The following is a 17,929-nucleotide window of genomic DNA, read 5'->3' as shown; positions in this document are numbered from 1 at the left end:
CGTGGGTTTCCTCCGGGTGCTCCGGTTTCCTCCCACAGTCTGAAAGACATGCTGGTTAGGTGCATTGGCCATGCTAAATTCTCCCTCAGTGTACCCGAACAGGTGCCGGAGTGTGGCGACTAGGGGATTTTCACAGCAACTTCATTGCAGTGTTAATGTAAGCCTACTTGTAACACTGATAATTAAACTTTTAAACTTTAAACATTCCAATCTCTTAATGGATGCTCTTAGCACCATTCTCAGCCTTTATCATTGCCATTTACACTTCCTTTGCCTTTTGTCAATCCCATCCCTATCAATTACTGCCCCCTCACACCCTCCTCACCCTCACAATATAAATATTGTCCTATTTTCCTTGTCTTCAGCTCTGACGAAGGGTCATCCTGACTCGAAACGTTGGCTCTATTCTCTCTCCACAGATGCTGTCAGACCTGCTGGGATTTTCCAGCATTTTCTGTTTTTATTTCTGTTTCTCATCCAGCATCCGCAGCATTTTGCTTTTTATCTTCTATCTTCCATGACTTGCTACACTGACTCTCCTCACTCAAGTCATTGGTCTCGATTGTAGGAAGGTCTACAATCCCCCACTTGCAATCTTCCCAGGCCAACAAGGGACTGCTCTGTAAATGCTAGTGCTGACTGTGTTTGCCCGCTTCCACTAATTAACAATAAAAGTAAAACTGTTGCCCTGGCAACACTTGAGGGGATATCTGAAGGGAGCCCTTGTGGCTTTATGCAATGATGCAGGTTTTCTTTTCCAGAAACTTGGTCTAATCGGCCATGGTGGTGTTCAAATTTCACACAAGCTTCCTCCCAACTTACCTCATCTAATCTCATTTTATCAGCCAGCCTCCCATCCATTGACTCCATCTACACTTCCCTCTGCCTCGGCAAAGCAGCCAGCATAATCAAGGACCTCACACACCCCGGACATTCTCTCTTCCACCTTCTTCTGTTGGGAAAAAGATACAAAAGTCTGAGGTCAAGTACCAACCGACTCAAGAACAGCTTCTTCCCTGCTCTGTCAGAATGGACCTACCTTGCATTAAGTTGATCTTTCTCTACACCCCAGCTATAACTGTAACAATACATTCTGCATCCTCTCCTTTCCTTCTCTATGAATGGTATGCTTTGTCTGTATAGTGCGCAAGAAACAATGCTTTTCACTGCATATTAATACGTGTGACAATAATAAATCAAATCAGCAAATCAAAATCAGCATATCCTTCTGTTCCTTTCTCCCACTTGACCTTATGTAGCTTTCCTTTGAAGGCATCTAAGCTTTGACCGCTTCATGTGGTCGCGAGTTCCCCATTCCAACCACTCACTGAGTAAAGAAGATTTTTCTGATTTCCCTCTTGTGTTTAATAGGGACTATCTAATATTTACAACCCCTAACTTTGGACCGCCCCCACAAACTGAAATATCTTCCCCGCACCCACCCTATTCAGCCCCTTCACTACTTTAAGCACTTGTCCATCATGTCACCTCTCAGCTTCTCTTTTTGGGAGAAAACGTCTCTACCCATTGAATCTGACACATATAACCTCTCAGTTCTGTTACCATTCTTGCAAACCATTTTTGTCCCTCTGCAGTGCCTCTATATCCTTTTTTGACCTGAGCTGTTCACGGTACTCCAAGCATCATTCAACCAAAGTTCAATTCAAGTTTAACATAACTTCCCTGCTTTTCAATTCTATCCCTCTAGAAATGAACCCTGGGACTTTGTGTGCATTTGGAATGACCTTGTCAACTTGAAATTTGTTAATTCCAAAGGAGTATGTTACCCTCAGATCCCTGTCACTAAAATGCCCCATCTCCCATTTTTGAACAAAGAACAGTACAGCACAGGAACAGGCCCTTCAGCCCTCCAAGTCCGTGCCGACACAAATGCCTGAAATTGAAATATTAAAATTCATTCATATTTCATTGTATCTCATAGAAACCTACAAAACTCTCATACAAAACCTACAAAATTCTCACAGGGATAGACAGAGTAGATGCAGGAAGGATGTTCCCGATAGCGGGGGAATCCAGAACCAGATGTTATTGTCTAAGGGTAAGGGATAAACATTTTAGGACTGAGATGAGGAGAACTTTCTTTGCTGTACTATTCTTTGTTCAAAAATGGGAGGTGGGGCATTTTAGTAACAGGGATCTGAGGATAACATACTCCTTTGAAATTAACAAATTTCAAGTTGACAAGGTCATTCCAAATGCACACAATTTCCCAGGGTTCATTTCTAGAGAGATAGAATTGAAAAGAGTGAAGCCTGTGGAATTTGCTACCACAGAAAGCAGTTGAGGCCAAAACATTGTAAGTTTTGAAAAAGGAGTTGGATTATAGCTCTTGGGGCGAAAGGGATAAAAGAATATGGGGGGGGGGGGGGGCGGAGGCAGGATCAGGCTATTGAGTTGGATGATCAGCCGTACTGAATGGTGCAGCAGGCTTGAAGGGCCGAATGACCTCCTATTCCCTATGTTTCTATATTTTTAAGTATCATTGGCACTGATTATGTGGGCGAGTGAGGGTGAAGCTGTCTAACCATGGAGTAGGGGGTCAGTGGAGTTAGGACTTGATCCTGCCCTTCATACCCCATGTATTCACTTTCGAGAATGGTGAACTGGGCAACAAGAGGAGGCCATTCAGCCCCTCAATTACAATTCAATGAGCTCATAGCTTGTCTATAATCCTAACCCCATCCATTCCACAATATTCCCTGTCGAGTTCTGACAAAGCAAAACATTGGCTCTATTCTCTCTCCAAGGATGCTGCCAGACCTGCTGGGATTTTCCAGCATTTTCTGTCTTTGTTTCAGATTCCAGTATTTTGTTTTTGTGTGCCCCATCACTTTCTTTGTTGAGCATAGTCTCTTTGTTGTATTGCATGGTCCCTTTCAGATTCTGTGCAAACATGCGCACATCTCTCAAAGGTAACATTGGTTGTGCATGGTCTGTGCTGTGTCTTGCAGATTGCTATTTGGCTGTGTGCCTGTTGCAATCTAGCGGAAGCATCGCTTGACAGCATGTCCTTTTATACTCCTCTTATACTCTCAGCAATTATTCAGGATAGGATTAGTAATCACATGGGAAAATGAGAGTTAACTATGAAGAGGCAGCATGGATTTCTAAAGGGAAAATCATGTTTAACTAGCTTGCTGGGGTTTTTCGAGGAGGTAAGAGAAGGGGTCGATGAGGGTAACACTGTTGATGTGGTGTACGTGTATTTTCAAAAGGCATTCCACACAATGTCACACAACAGACTTGTGAGAAAAGTTATAGCTCATGGAATGAAGGGACAGAGCAACGTGGACACAAAATTGGCTGAATAATAGGAAGCTGGGTGTAATGGTCAATGGATATTTTTCAGGCTGGAAGGTTTGTAGTGGTGTTCCCCAGGGGTCAGTATTTGGACCCTTGCTTTTCTTGATATATATTAATGATCTAGACCTTGGCGTGAGTTTATGGATGATACAAAACTTGTACGTATTGTAAGCTCTGAGGAGAATAGTGTAGAACTTAAAAGAACATAGAAAGATTGGTGGAATGGGCAGAGAGGTGGCAGGTGAAGCTCAATGCGGAGAAGTGTGAGATAATGCATTTTGGTTGGAAGAAAATGGAGAGGCAACACAAAATACAGGGTAAAATTCCTAAAGGGGTTCAGGAGTAGAGGGAGCTGGGTGTATATGTGTATAGATCATTGGAGGTGGAGAGACAATTAATAAAGCAGATAATATTCTGGGCTTTATTAATAGGGACATAGATACAACAGCAAAGAGATGATACTGAATTTTGCAAGACAATAGTTAGATGGAATATTATATACAATTCTGGGTACCACACTATAGGGAGGATATGAACACATTGGAGAGAGTGCAGAAGGGTTTACAAGAATGGTTCCAGGGATGAGGAACATCACTGATGACGATAGATTGGAGAGGTTGGGACTGTTCTTCTTGGAGAGAAGAAGATTAGGAGGGGGTTTGATAGACATGTTCAAAATCATGAGGAGGCTGGACAGAGTAGATAAGGAGAAACTGTTCCACTTGTGGAAGAATCAAGAACAAGAGGGCACAGATTTAATGTAATATACAAGACAAATAAATGTGATGTGAGAATCAACCTTTTCAAATAGCGAGTGGTTGGGGTCTGGAATACACTGCCTGGAAGTATGGTGGTGACAGGTTTAATTGAGGCATTCTAGAGGGCAGTAGATGATTTGGAACAGAAGCAATGTGCAGTGCTTCCGAAAACAGGCAGGGGAATGGCTCTAAGCCATGATGCTCGATTGGAGGGCTAGTGCAGATGCAATGGGCCAAACTTAAGAGTCAACCACATTGTTGTGGGTCTGGAGACACGTAGGCCGGACCAGGTAACGGAGGTCGATCTCCTTCCCTAAAGGACATTAGTGAACCAGATGGGTTTTTCCAACAATAGTTTTAAGGTCATCAGTAGATTCTTAATTCCAGATATTTTTTATTGAATTCAAATTGCACCATCTGCCGTGGTGGAATTTGAACCCGGGTCCCCAGAACATTCACTGAGTTTCTGGATTAATACTCAAATGATAATAGCACTAGGCCATCACCTCCCCTAATGGCTTCTTTCTGTGCCGCAAGAATTCAGTGATTGTATGAAATTGCTCTAAATCAGGAAATGAAAGAAAGGGAGGAATTTGAGAAAATTTCAAACCTCAGAGGAGTAGTATTGAGCAAATGATTGGAGTTGAAGGCTGACAAGTTCCCAGATCCTGATGGAGTTTATCCTAGGGTCTTAAAAGAAGTGGCTAGTCAGATTGTTGACGCAGTGATCTAATTTTCCAAAATTCCCTAGATTCTGGGAATGTTCCATTGGATTGGAAAATAATGAATGTATCTCCCTTATTCAAAAAGGGAGGGGGGGATACAGAAAGCAGGAAATTACAGGCTGGTTAGCTAAACATCTGCCATAGGGAAAAAGTGGGCGGCACAATGGCCCAGTGGTTAGCACTGCTGCCTCACAACTCCAGGGGCCTGGGTTTGATTCCCAGATTGGGTCACTGCCTCTGTGGAGTTTACACATTCTCCCCATGTCTGCATGGGTTTCCTCCGGGTGCCTCAGTTTCCTCCCACAGTCCAAAGATGTGCAGGTTAGATGCATTGGCCATGCTAAATTGCCCCTTAGTGCCCAGGATGCATAGGTTAGAGGGATTGGTGGGGTACGTATGTGCGACTATGGGGATAAGCCTGGGTGGGATGGTTGCCGGTGCAGACTCGATGGGTCGAATGGCCTTCTTCTGCACTGGGGGCTTCTATGAAAATGTTCAAAGCTATTATTAGACATGTGATAACAGGGCACTTTGTGTTTTCTGGCAGGTTCAGCATAGTTTTTTGAAAGAGAAATCACGTTTAACCGATTGATTGGAATTCCTTGAAGAAATAATATGTGGTGTATGTGAAGGGAAACCATTGGTGTGTTGTACATGGATTTCCAGAAGGCTTTTCATAAGGTGTCACATCAAAGATTATTTTGGAAAATGAAACATGGTATAGGGATGAATAGAAGATTGGCTATCTCATAGGAAATACAGAATAGGCATAAATGGGTCTTTTTCTGCTTGTCAAGATGTAATGAGTGGTGTGTCACAGGGATCATTGATATAAATGACTGTGGATGAAGGGCCAGAGGTGCTAAATTTGTTGACGATACAAAGATAGGTGGGAAAGTTAGTTGTGAAGATAACATAAGGAGGCTACAAATGGATGTGTGTAGGTAAAGTGGGTGGGCAAAGATCTAGCATGTGGAGTATAACGTGGGCAAATGTAAAATTGTCCATTTTGGCAGGAAGAATTAAAAAGCATATTATTTAAATAGTGAGAGATTACAGAACTCAGAACGCAGAGAGTGTTCGAGTGCATGAATCACAAAACACTAGTATGTAGGTACAGCAAGCAATTAGTAAAGCTTATAGAATGTTATCGTTTATTGTGAGGGGTATTGAATACAAAAGTAGGAAAGTTATGCTTCAGTTTTATTGAGCATTGGTGAGACCACTTTTGGAGTACTGTGTACAGTTTTGGTCTCCTTATTTAAGGAAGGATATAAATGGGTTAGAAGCAGTTCAAAGAACACTTGCTTGACTCATACCTGGAATGGGTGGGTTGGCTTATGAGGAAAGGTTGGACAGCCTAGGCCTATATCCACTGGAGTTCAAAAGAGTCAGAGGTGGCTTGATTGAAACATAAAAGATTCTAAGGGGTCTTGACAGGGTGGATGTGGAGAGGATGTTTCCTGTTGTGGGAGAGCCTAGAACTAGTCACTGTTTAAAAATAAGGTGTCGCTCATAAACAGAGATTAGGAGAATTTTTTTTCCTCTCAGAGGGTTGTGAGTCTTGGGAACTCTCTTTCTGAAAAGGTGGCACAGCAATGTTTTGATTTTTTTTAAGACAGTAGATAGATTCCTGATAAGCTGGGGATGAAATGTAGGGTTAAGGTTACAATCGGGTCAGCCATGATCCTATTGGATTGTGGAGCAGGCTCGATGGGCCAAATAGCCCGCTCCTGCTCCTAATGTGTATGTTTGTCTGAACCTAGTTCCAGTGATGCTGGTAAAAGCAAAATACTGCGGATGCTGGAATCTGAAACAAAAACAGAAAATGCTGGAAAATCTCAGCAGGTCTGACAGCATCGATGGAGAGAGGATAGAGCCAACATTTCCAGTCTGGATGATCCTTCGTCTGAACTAAGAGCAATGAAAATCAGAAGAGATTTATACTATTGATGGTGGGGGGGGGGCGGGGCTGTAATTGGACAAAGGAAATGTAAATTCTTCATAATCATTTACATTTCTTTGGTCCAATTACAGCTCCCCCTCCACCCCCCACCACCCCCCCACCCTCACCCCCCCTTCCCCCACCCCCCCCTTCCCCCACCAGCCCCCCTCCCGCAACTTCAGTAGTATAAATCTCATCTGATTATCATTGCTTTTAGTTCTGACGAAGGGTCACCCAGACTCAAAACATTGCCTCTATTCTCTCTCCGCAGATGCTGTCAGACCTGCTGAGATTTTCCAACATTTTCTGTTCCAGTAATGATGGGGTTGGAATGAGCTGCCCTATTCCCTCGCCCGTTGATAGTCAGCCCCTTAGGAATACAAGGTGGCCATTCAGGGGAAGGCGATGGCATCGTGGTATTATCGTTAGACTATTGATCCAGAAACTCACCCAATGTTCTGGAGACCCGGGTTCGAATCTTGTCATGGCAGCTGGTAGAATTTGAATTCAATAAAAAAAGTCTGGAATTAAGATCCTACTGATGACCATGAAACCATTGCCGATTGTTGGAAAAACCCATCTGGTTCACTAATGTCCTTGAGGGAAGGAAATCTGCTGCCCTTACCTGGTCTGGCCTACATGTGAATCCGGAGCCACAGCAATGTGTCTGACTCTCAACTGCCCCCCAAAGGCAATTAGGGATGGGCAATAAATGCTGGCCAGCCAGCAACGCCCATGTCCCATGAATTCATTTTTTAAAAATTCAACCATTTGAGCCCACTTGACCATTTAATTAGATCATGACATGATGTTGAGGTGGAGTGCACATTGGATAGTCAATGTGATACTGTCCCGGAGTGAGATGCAATGTTCCAGCAGAAGCCAATCCTCTTATCAGCTGATGTTCACACGTAATGTATTTTTCTAAAGTAGTCACCAGACAGCGATCAGGAGTGTAAAGACTCGATGACTCATCCACACGTGTGTACATACACATACACATAAATGCCCATACACTAATGGCAACACACACATAGAAGCACCATCCTTCCAGCCCCAGCACTTCCCCACCCCACCAACCAGTCCAGCAATGCTGGTTTCAATGCTGTATTGATTGCAGTTTACTGATTTAGCCCTGACCATGCAACACTGGGGAGATTCTGCCCTGTGCGCTATGGCGGCTACACTCTCACTATTTTCACTGAAGTTGAAGCTTTTGGTAGACCCGGACCTTGCTGGAGACGCCCGGGGGGGAGGAAGGTGAGAGGAGTGGAGGTTTGGAGTGGGGGGGAGAGTAGAGAGCAGGGAGGGAGGGAAGGAGAGAGTGAGGAGAGGTTGAGTGGTGAGGGCTGTGGTGGGCATTGATAACAGCATCAACCTTCACTGCTTTTAGTCCTGTGACTGGATTATCAATAATGCATTGGAAAATTCTCAGCATTCAATAGTTGCAAGCCAGTCACAAGGGACTATTGTGCAGCGAGTGATTGCAGCCTGAGAAGTCAGCTAAAAATACTTGTCTTAAACAATTCCTCTTTAGAAGGGAGTCTGGGGTTGGCCACGTCAGGACAGACCCCACAAAGAGGATTCCTGTCACCCAGCGGGATACTTTTGTTGTGATTTTGTTTATTTTTGCAAGTTTATGCAGAGGCCCCTTCCCCAACAAAGCCCCTTCGCCGGCCCCCGCCATCCCTTCCAGCCCTCCTGTCCTTCGAACGAACCCATGTGACAGGGCTTTCCTGCTTGTGCTTTCCTCTCACGAACATCTCGGGAAGCAGAAAGGCAGAATTAGCGAGTGCGAAAATGCAAAGCTGGCTCCTGTTACCTTTTATCGATCCCATTTTTCTTCTTACACTGCCATTCAATTAAGACAGCGATGGTGATGGATATCTCCGCATAGCCGCAGTCTCTCTCCCTCCCTCCCTCCCTTGTCTCTGGCATTGAGCATAAAGCCATTTTCATAGCCTGATGCAACTGGCCCGTGTGATTTGAATTGAGGGTTTTTTTTAACACTACCTTTTCACTCATGCTGGCCCCATTGATTTATTCATAGTTGGGTAAACGTCTTGCTGATATCTCTAAAACATGCAGCTCGTGGGTGGAGATTTGCACCTTCCTTTGTGGGTTCATCAATAATTTTTGATTTAATTTGATTTGATTTATTATTGTCACATGTATTAACATACAGTGAAAAGTATTGCTTCTTGCGCGCTATACAGGCAAAGCATACCGTTCATAGAGCAGGAAAGGAGAGAGTGCAGAAAGTGGTGTTACAGTCACAGCTACGGTGTAGAGAAAGATCAATTTAGCACGAGGTAGGTCCATTCAAAAGTCTGATGGCAGCAGGGAAGAAGCTGTTCTTGAGTCGGTTGGTTCGTGACCTCAGACTTTTGTATCTTTTTCCTGATGGAAGAAGCTGGAAGAGAGAATGTCCGGGGTGCGTGGGATCCTTGATTATGCTGTCTGCTTTTCTGATGCAGAGGGAAGTGTAGACGGAGTCAATGGATGGGAAGCTGGTTTGCGTGATGGATTGGGCTACATTCATAACCCTTTCTGATGAGCACCCCTCCCTGATGATCTCAATGCATTCTATGCCCGTTTTGAGTAAGAGTTCAGCGAAAGCATACCCTCCACCTTGGTAGCCCTGGATGAACCTGTATCTGGGGTCACTATTGCAGATGTCAGAGCAGCTTTCTTGAAGATCAACCCACGGAAAGCAACTGGCCCGGATGGGGTACCCGGACATGCACTCAGATTCTGCGCGGATCAGCTGGCGGAGATATTCATAGACATCTTCAACCTCTCTTTACAACAATCTGAGGTCCCTATCTGCTTTAAGAAGATGACCGTCATCCCAGTACCGAAGAAAAACCAAGCAGCATGCCTTAATGACTATCGGCCGGTGGCTCTGACATCCATAATAAGAAGTGTTTCGAAAGGTTAGTCATGGCACGAATCAATTCCAGCTTCCTGGACTACCTGGATCCACTACAGTTTTGCCTACCACCGCAACAGGTCCATAGCAGACACCATTTCCCTGGCCCTGCACTCAACCCTGGAAGACCTAGATAACAAGGACACCCATGCCAGACTCCTATTTATTGACTACAGCTCAGCCTTCAATACTATTATTCCCATGAAACTCATCTCCAAACTCCATGGCCTGAGCCTCGGCACCTCCCCCTGTGACTGGATCCTGAACTTCCTAACTCACAGACCACAATCAGTAAGGATAGGCAACAACACCTCTTCCACGATCATCCTCAACACCAGTGCCCCACAAGGCTGTGTTCTCAGCCCCCTACTATACTCGTTATACACCTATGACAGTGCAGCCAAATTCCCCTCCAATTTGATTTTCAAGTTTGCTGATGACACCACCGTAGTGGGTCAGATCTCAAACAATGATGAGATAGAGTACAGGAATGAGATAGAGAATCTGGTGAACTGGTGCAGCAACAATAATCTCTCCCTCAATGTCAACAAAATGAAGGAGATTGTCATCAACTTCAGGAAGCGTAAAGGAGAACATGCCCATGTCTACGTCAATGGGGACGAAGTAGAAAGGGTTGAGAGCTTCAAGTTTTTAGGTGTCCAGATCACCAACAACCTGTCCTGGTCCCCCCATGCCGACTCTATAGTTAAGAAAGCCCACCAATGCCTCTACTTTCTCAGAAAACTAAGGAAATTTGGCATGTCAGCTACGACTCCCACCGACTTTTACAGATGCACCATAGAAAGCACTCTTTCTGGTTGAATCACAGCTTGGATTGGCTCCTGCTCTGCCCAAGACCACAAGGAACTACAAAAGGCCGTGAATGTAGCCCAATCCATCACGCAAACCAGCCTCCCATCCTTTGACTCTGTCTACACTTCCCGTTGCCTTGGCAAAGCAGCCAACATAATTAAGGACCCCACGCACCCCGAACATTCTCTCTTCCACCTTCTTCCTTCGGGAAAAAGATACAAAAGTCTGAGGTCACGTACCAACTGACTCAAGAACAGCTTCTTTCCTGCTGCTGTCAGACTTTTGAATGGACCTACCTTGCATTAAGTTGATCTTTCTCTGCATCCTAGCTATGACTGTAGCACTATATTCTGCACTCTCGCGTTTCCTTCTCTATGAATGTTATATTGTCTGCATAGCACGCAAGAAACAATACTTTTCACTGTATGCTAATACGTGTGACAATAATAAATCAAATCAAATCAAATCTTTGTAGTTTTTTGTGGTCTTTGGCAGAGCAGGAGCCATACCAAGCTGTGATATAACCAGAAAGAATGCTTTCTATGGTGCATCTGTAGAAGTCGGTGAGAATCATCGTGGACATGCCAATTTCCTTTAGTCTTCTGAGAGAGTAGAGGCATTGGTGGGGCTTTCTTAACCATAGTGTCGACATGGGGAGGAGCAAGGCAGGTTGTTGATGATTTGGGCATCTAAATGAGTACATTTTTGAGCTCATCATCAACTGGTGGCCTATGGCACAGTGGTTAGCATTGCTGCCTCACAGCACCAGGGACCCAGGTTCAATTCCTGGCTTGGGTCACTGCTTGTGCAGAGTCTGCACATTCTCCCCGTGTCTGCGTGGGTTTCCTCCGGGCGCTCCGGTTTCCTCCCACAGTCTGAAAGACGTGCTAGTTAGATGCGTTGGCCATGCTAAATTCTCCCTCAGTGTACCCGAACAGGTGCCGGAGTGTGGCAACTAGGGGATTTTCACAGTAACTTCATTGCAGTGTTAATGTAAGCCTACTTGCGACACTAATAAATAAACTTTAAACTAAAGACAGTAAAAGAAACATCTCAAGGCATTTCACAGAAGCATTGTTAAGCACATTGATCCACCAATGGAGATATTGGCACAAAAGCAAAATACTGCAGATGCTGGAAACCTGTAATAAAAACAGAAATGTTCAGCAGGTCAGGCAGAGTCCGTGGAGAGAGAAACAGATCAGTTTCAGATCAGTCACATTTTATCAGAGGACGATATTAAGACGAGTAAACGAAACAGTTGGCCATTGAGGTGGATTATAAGGAGACTTGGAGAAAGAGAGAGATTAAGAGAGCAAATTCTGAATGGTAGATGAGACTCCTGTCACAAAGTAAAGCAACCTATTACCATCCCCAACAATGCAGATCAGTCTCTGAAGCGAGTTTCCTATGACACTAGTTTGGTATCCCCCAGTCATCCTGTAGCCTTTCCAAGGGTGGAGATTTGAATTTTTATGTTGGGTTTGGACAGTTTTGTGTTATTGGGACGAGTTCAAGAAAAAAACAAACTGATCTCACGCCCCTTACAGACATCAAAGAACAAAGAACAAAGAACAATACAGCACAGGAACAGGCCCTTCGGCCCTCCAAGCCCGCGCCGCTCCCTGGTCCAAACTAGACCATTCTTTTGTATCCCTCCATTCCCACTACGTTCATGTGGCTATCTAGATAAGTCTTAAACGTTCCCAGTGTGTCCGCCTCCACCACCTTGCCTGGCAGCGCATTCCAGGCCCCCACCACCCTCTGTGTAAAATATGCCCTTTTGATATCTGTGTTAAACTTCCCCCCCCTCACCTTGAACCTATGACCCCTCGTGAACGTCACCACCGACCTGGGAAGAAACTTCTCACCGTTCACCCTATCTATGCCTTTCATAATTTTATACACCTCTATTAGGTCTCCCCTCATCCTCCGTCTTTCCATTGAGAACAACCTCAGTTTACCCAATCTCTCCTCATAACAAACCCCCCTATACCAGGCAACATCCTGGTAAACCTCCTCTGCACTCTCTCTAAAGCCTCCACTTCCTCTGGTAGTGTGGCGACCAGAACTGGACGCAGTATTCCAAATGCGGCCGAACCAACGTTCTATACATCTGCAACATCAGGCCCCAACTTTTATACCCTATGCCCCGTCCTATAAAGGCTAGCATGCCATATGCCTTCTTCACCACCTGTGACGTCACCTTCAAGGATCAAACATCAGTTTGTGCGAGCCTTAAATCAGTATTCTGGAGGTGAAAGGCTCGTATCTCTGCATTCTGTAGAGTATTTCCCTTCCCTTCTCCCTTCCCAAGGCAGTAAGGCAAACTTTCCTGGATGGGTGCAGCTCCAACAACACTCAAGGAGCTCAACACCATTCAGGACAAAGCAACCCGTTTATTTGGCACCCCATCCTCCACCTTAAACATTCAACGTACAGTGTGTACCATCTACAAGATACATTGTAGCAGCTAAAGTCACCATAGTCCCAGATGACCGTAGGCTGCTCTCCCCTTTGAATGAGGAGGGGGGTGGTGGGGTGGAGAGAGAGCTGACTGGTGGTGATTTAAACTGAGGATCACCCCACCTTGGGCCAGAGGCAAGGTTGAGAAGACGGGGCCTTCATGAATAACCTCAGCCAGTACGGGAATTGAACCTGTGCTGTTGGCGTTGCTCTGCATCATCAAACAAGTGTCCAGCGAACTGAGCTAAACTAACCGGCTCCTTGAGACTTTCCAGTCCCACCTGCTGTGGGAATCATTGCAAGCAGGATGTAAAATTTGACAGACCAACTAAGGGTCCGCTGACTTTGAGTGTGAATTTCTGGTCTTGTGGCGGAGATGACTGGAAAATTCCACCCGTGGAATCTCTTCGTACAAAAGGATAACGTTCCATTTTTAAAAATTCATTCGTGGGACATGGGCGTCGCTGGTTAGGCCAGCATTTATTGCCCATCCCTAATAAACCACCTTCTTGAATCGCTGCAGTCTGTGTGCTGTGGGTTGATCCACAATGCCGTTAGGGAGGGAATTCCAGGATTTTGACCGGTGACTGCGAAGGAACGGCGATATATTTCCAAGTCAGGATGATGAGTGGCTTGGAGGGGAACTTGCAGGTGGGGGTGTTCCCATGTATCTGCTGCCCTTGTCCTTCTAGATGGAAGTGGTCATGGGTTTGGAAGGTGCTGTCTGAGGATTTTTGGTGAATTGCTGCAGTGCGTCTTGTATATGTTAAAAATGTTATCCCTTCACACATTTCCTGGCTCCAAAACCTTACTTCCTCGTGTCATATTCTTGTCATAATTTTGTGTCAACATTTTCCCAATGAAACAATCCCATATCCACAGTTACATTGCAAACTGCCTTTGTAAAGCTGTCAGCCTGTGATTCACCCTCCCACCTGTGGTGGCAGTGGAATGCCCGATCCCAACTCTTTCTCAAACCAAAATAAACTCCTATCCTCCAAATATACTTACCAAATTTCCGTTAACTTTGCGGCAAATAAAATCAAAGCATGGCATAAAAATAAAGACACGTTGTACAACGTTCAGGTGGAGATTAAATGATATAGAATACCTTACTCCGATTAAAGACTACATTTATTCTTGACTCCCTTCGCGCAATGCCAAGGGTGGGTCAGATAGTAAAATATCAAGGCCCGGATTGTCCTCTGGCTAATCATCCATTTTAGAAGTTGGAATCATAGAACTCCTACAGTGCAGGAGGTGGCCATTCGGCCCATCGAGTCTGCACTGATTCCCCGACAGAGCATCTTACCCAGGCCTTGTCCCTGTAACCCAACTTATTTGCCCCTCTAATTCCCCTGACCTACACATCTTGGGACACTAAGGGACAATGTAGCATGGCCAATCTACCTAACCCAAACATCTTTGGAGCGTGGGAGGAAACTGGAACACCCGGAGAAAACCCATGCAGACACAGGGGGAACATGCAAACTCCACACAGACAGTCGCCCAAGGCTGAAATCGAACCCAGGTCCCTGGCGCTGTGAGGCAGCAATGCTAACCACTGTGCCACGGTGCCACCCTTTTGTTCTGTCATTTGTTCCAAGAATGTGGATAGCAGTGGCATGGGGTATTTTTTGCCTCTCCTTTGTTGCCCTGAGAAGTTAGCAGTCGGTCTTCAATGGGGGACCCTTTGAGTGCGATAGAACCAAGAACAATATAGCACAGGAACAGGCCCTTTGGCCCATCAAGCCTACGCTGATATGCTGTTTCCATCCCTTTGTTCACCTCCCGTTCATGTGTCTATCAAGATACGCCTTGAACGTTGCTAACGTGCCTGCTTCCACCACCTCACTGGCAGCGTGTGCCAGGCACCCACCACCCTCTGTGTGAAAAGCTTTCCCCGCACATCTCCCCTAAACTTACTCCCTCTCACCTTGAACCTGTGCCCTCTTGAAGTTGACATATCCACCCCGGGAAAAAGCATCTGACAATCTGCCCTATCTATGCCTCTCATAATTTTGTAGACTTCCATCAGGTTGCCCATCAGCCTCCGAGTTTCCGTCTTTCCAGTGAAAACAATCCTAGTTTATCCAACCTCTCTTCATACATAAGTTTAAGTTTATTTATCAGCGTCACAAGTAGGCTTACATTAACACTGCAATGAAGTTACTGTGAAAATCCCCCAGTCGCTGCACTCCGGTGCCTGTTTGGGTACACTGAGGGAGAATTTAGCACGGCCAATGCACCTAACCAGCACGCCTTTCAGACTGTGGGAAGAGACCAAAGCACCCAGAGGAAACCCACGCAGACATGGGGCCCGGTATTTTACCACCACAGGAATCGGAGCGGGCGAGGGGCAGACAATGGAAGGTCTGTTGACCTCAGGTGGGGATTTTATGGAGTGTGGCCGTAAAATCCCACTCGGGGAGTACATGCAGACTTTGCACAGACAGTGACCCAAGCCGGGAATTGAACCCGGATTCCTGGCGCTGTGAGGCAGCAGTGTGACCCACTGTGCCACCGTGTTGCCCCATAAAACATAAACATAAAACCCTCCAGACCAGGCAACATCCTGGTAAACTTTCTTTGCACCCTCTCCAAAGCATCCACGTCCAGCTGGTAGTGTGGCGACCAGAACTGCACACAGTACTCCAAATGTGGCCTAAGCTTTACGCAGCTGCAACATAACTTGCCAACTGATGCTCCTCATGGTTTAATGGGGGGAATTCCAGGATGTTGGCAAGGAAGGAATGTCAATCTCTGTCCTGATGTGGAGACAGCTCTATCTCTGTCCCAGCCAGGATGGTGTGTAACTTGGCGAGGAACTTGAGGATTCTGGTGTCTTCAATATTGGTGCTAAATACGGTTCCTTCTCATACTTCATATTCAATAGATTTTCTAACTGTTTACAGACCTACGTCAAATGAGGTCCTGAAGATTTTGGTGAGGGCACAGAAAATTTTACAGGAATTGTTTCAGGATGAGGGATTACAATTACTTGGATGAACTCCTTAGAGAAGGGAAGGCCAAGAAGAGATTTGATCAGCATTTTTAACATGATGAAGGGTTTAGGTAGAGTAATAAAGAGAAATAATTTGAGGTATCAGGGGGTTGATAACCAGAAGGTACAGATTTATGGTGACTGTCAAAGGAAGAAGGAACCACATGAGGGAATAAAAGGTGGTGAGAAGTTGGAATGCACTGCTTGACAGGATGGTAAATACCAATTCAATAGTAGCCCTCAAAAGATAATTGAATAAAATCTTGAAGCAGAAAATATTACAGGGTTATAGGACATGGGGGTCCTCAAATGACATGCACTGACTTGATGGACTGAAAGGTCTCCTTATGTGCTGTACTATTCTAAGCTATGTGATCACACCTAATATCTTCCAGTAAATCAGACAACCGTGGGGGAGTTGTCTCTTCAATCTTTGGTCATTGCTATATATACCTAGATATTAGGCAAGCAATAACAAAAGCCTATATTTATATAATGGCTTTCAAATAACAAATGTTCCAAAATACTTTGTTATAAAACAAAGAATGACACCGAAAATCATAAGGAGATATTAGGTCAGATGACCAAAACTTATCCAAAGAGATAGATTCATAGAATTCCTACAGTGCAGAAGGAGACCATTCGGCCCATCAGGTCTGCACCAACTCTCTGACAGAGCACCGTACCCAGGCCCTATCCCGTAATCCCACGTATTTACCCTGCTAATCCCCCTAATTTACACACATCTTGACAGTAAGGGTCAATTTAGCATGGTCAATCAACCTAACCTATACATCTTTGGACTGTGGGAGGAAACTGGAGCACCCGGAGGAAACCCACACAGACACGGGGAGAATGTGCAAAATCCACACAGACAGTCATCATTGGCCGGAATTGAACCGGGTCCCTGATGCTGTGAGGCAGCAGTGCTAACCACTGTGCCACTGTGCCATCCACTGTGCCACCATGCCGTACAGGACTGATCGGCAATCCTGAGTTCAAAAAGATGTGTAGCATTAAAGAGAAGCACAAGGTAAACCAAGGAGGTGGGAGATACACCTTCCTCTGTGATGGAAGTTCTGGATCAACTGCACTTACCCAAACCGCCCTGTGTTCACTTCAAGGTGCACCTGTGTGTGGCTGATCAACTTCACTGGGAGGCAGTTGTGGAAATATGTAATTCCCTCCAGCAAGAACTTTGAACAAGTTGCAGGACAAGGATAGCACTGCCAGTGGCTGCTGACAATAAACTTTGAATTTCTCTGTTGTTGAATCCTCCCAAGGAACATCAGAAGACAGATGCAAAGCACACATAGCAGCAGGTCACTGATGTGTAAAGCAGTTGCAGAAACCTTGTTTGACAGACCATATTCCTTCATGACCATCCCTAAGTAAATTGACACAGGATAAGAGAGCAATGTATGTTCTGCATATTGCAGGCTTCCCAGTTCTACAGATTATATGGTGGCAAAGGCATACATCCCTTTTATTAAACTTTTCACAACAGTAGGTATAAAACTGTACACATGAATATGGTTAGCACTGCTGCCTCACAGCGCCAGGGACCTGGGTTCGATTCTGGCCTCGGGGCACTGTCTGTGTGGAGTTTGCACATTCTCCCCATGCCTGCATGGGTTTTCTCCGGGTGCTCTGGTTTCCTCTCACAGTCTGAAAGACGTGCTGGTTAGGTTGATTGACCATGCTAAATTGCCATTAGTGTCGGGGGATTAGCGGGGCAAATACGTGTTGTTATGGGGATAGGGCCTGGGTGGGATTGTTATCTGCGGACGCTCGATGGGCTGAATGGCTTCCTTCTGCACTGTAGGGATACTATGTCCCTGACCTTGGTAGCAGTAACAAAGCCTCCACTTTGGGCAGGGAGATGCTCTTAACATTTTGTCTCCTGACCTCAATCTGATAGTTAACAGAACAGTTTTATAATGAAAGGACACGTTGAAAGCA

At 45.3% G+C, this 17,929-nt stretch overlaps 1 long non-coding RNA gene across 4 annotated transcripts in view; it reads left to right on the top strand.

Moving 5' to 3' along the window:
- The window catches only part of LOC144506211 (uncharacterized), a 322,365-nt gene that overhangs the window by 120,249 nt on the left and 184,187 nt on the right, over positions 1–17,929 (top strand). The gene's annotated exons all lie outside the window — the stretch shown is intronic.

The sequence above is a fragment of the Mustelus asterias genome, chromosome 17, assembly GCF_964213995.1.
Source record: "Mustelus asterias chromosome 17, sMusAst1.hap1.1, whole genome shotgun sequence".
NCBI classification, from domain to species: domain Eukaryota; kingdom Metazoa; phylum Chordata; class Chondrichthyes; order Carcharhiniformes; family Triakidae; genus Mustelus; species Mustelus asterias.
The sequence above is the reverse complement of the archived record's forward strand: the minus strand, read 5'-3'. Positions and strand labels throughout refer to the sequence as shown.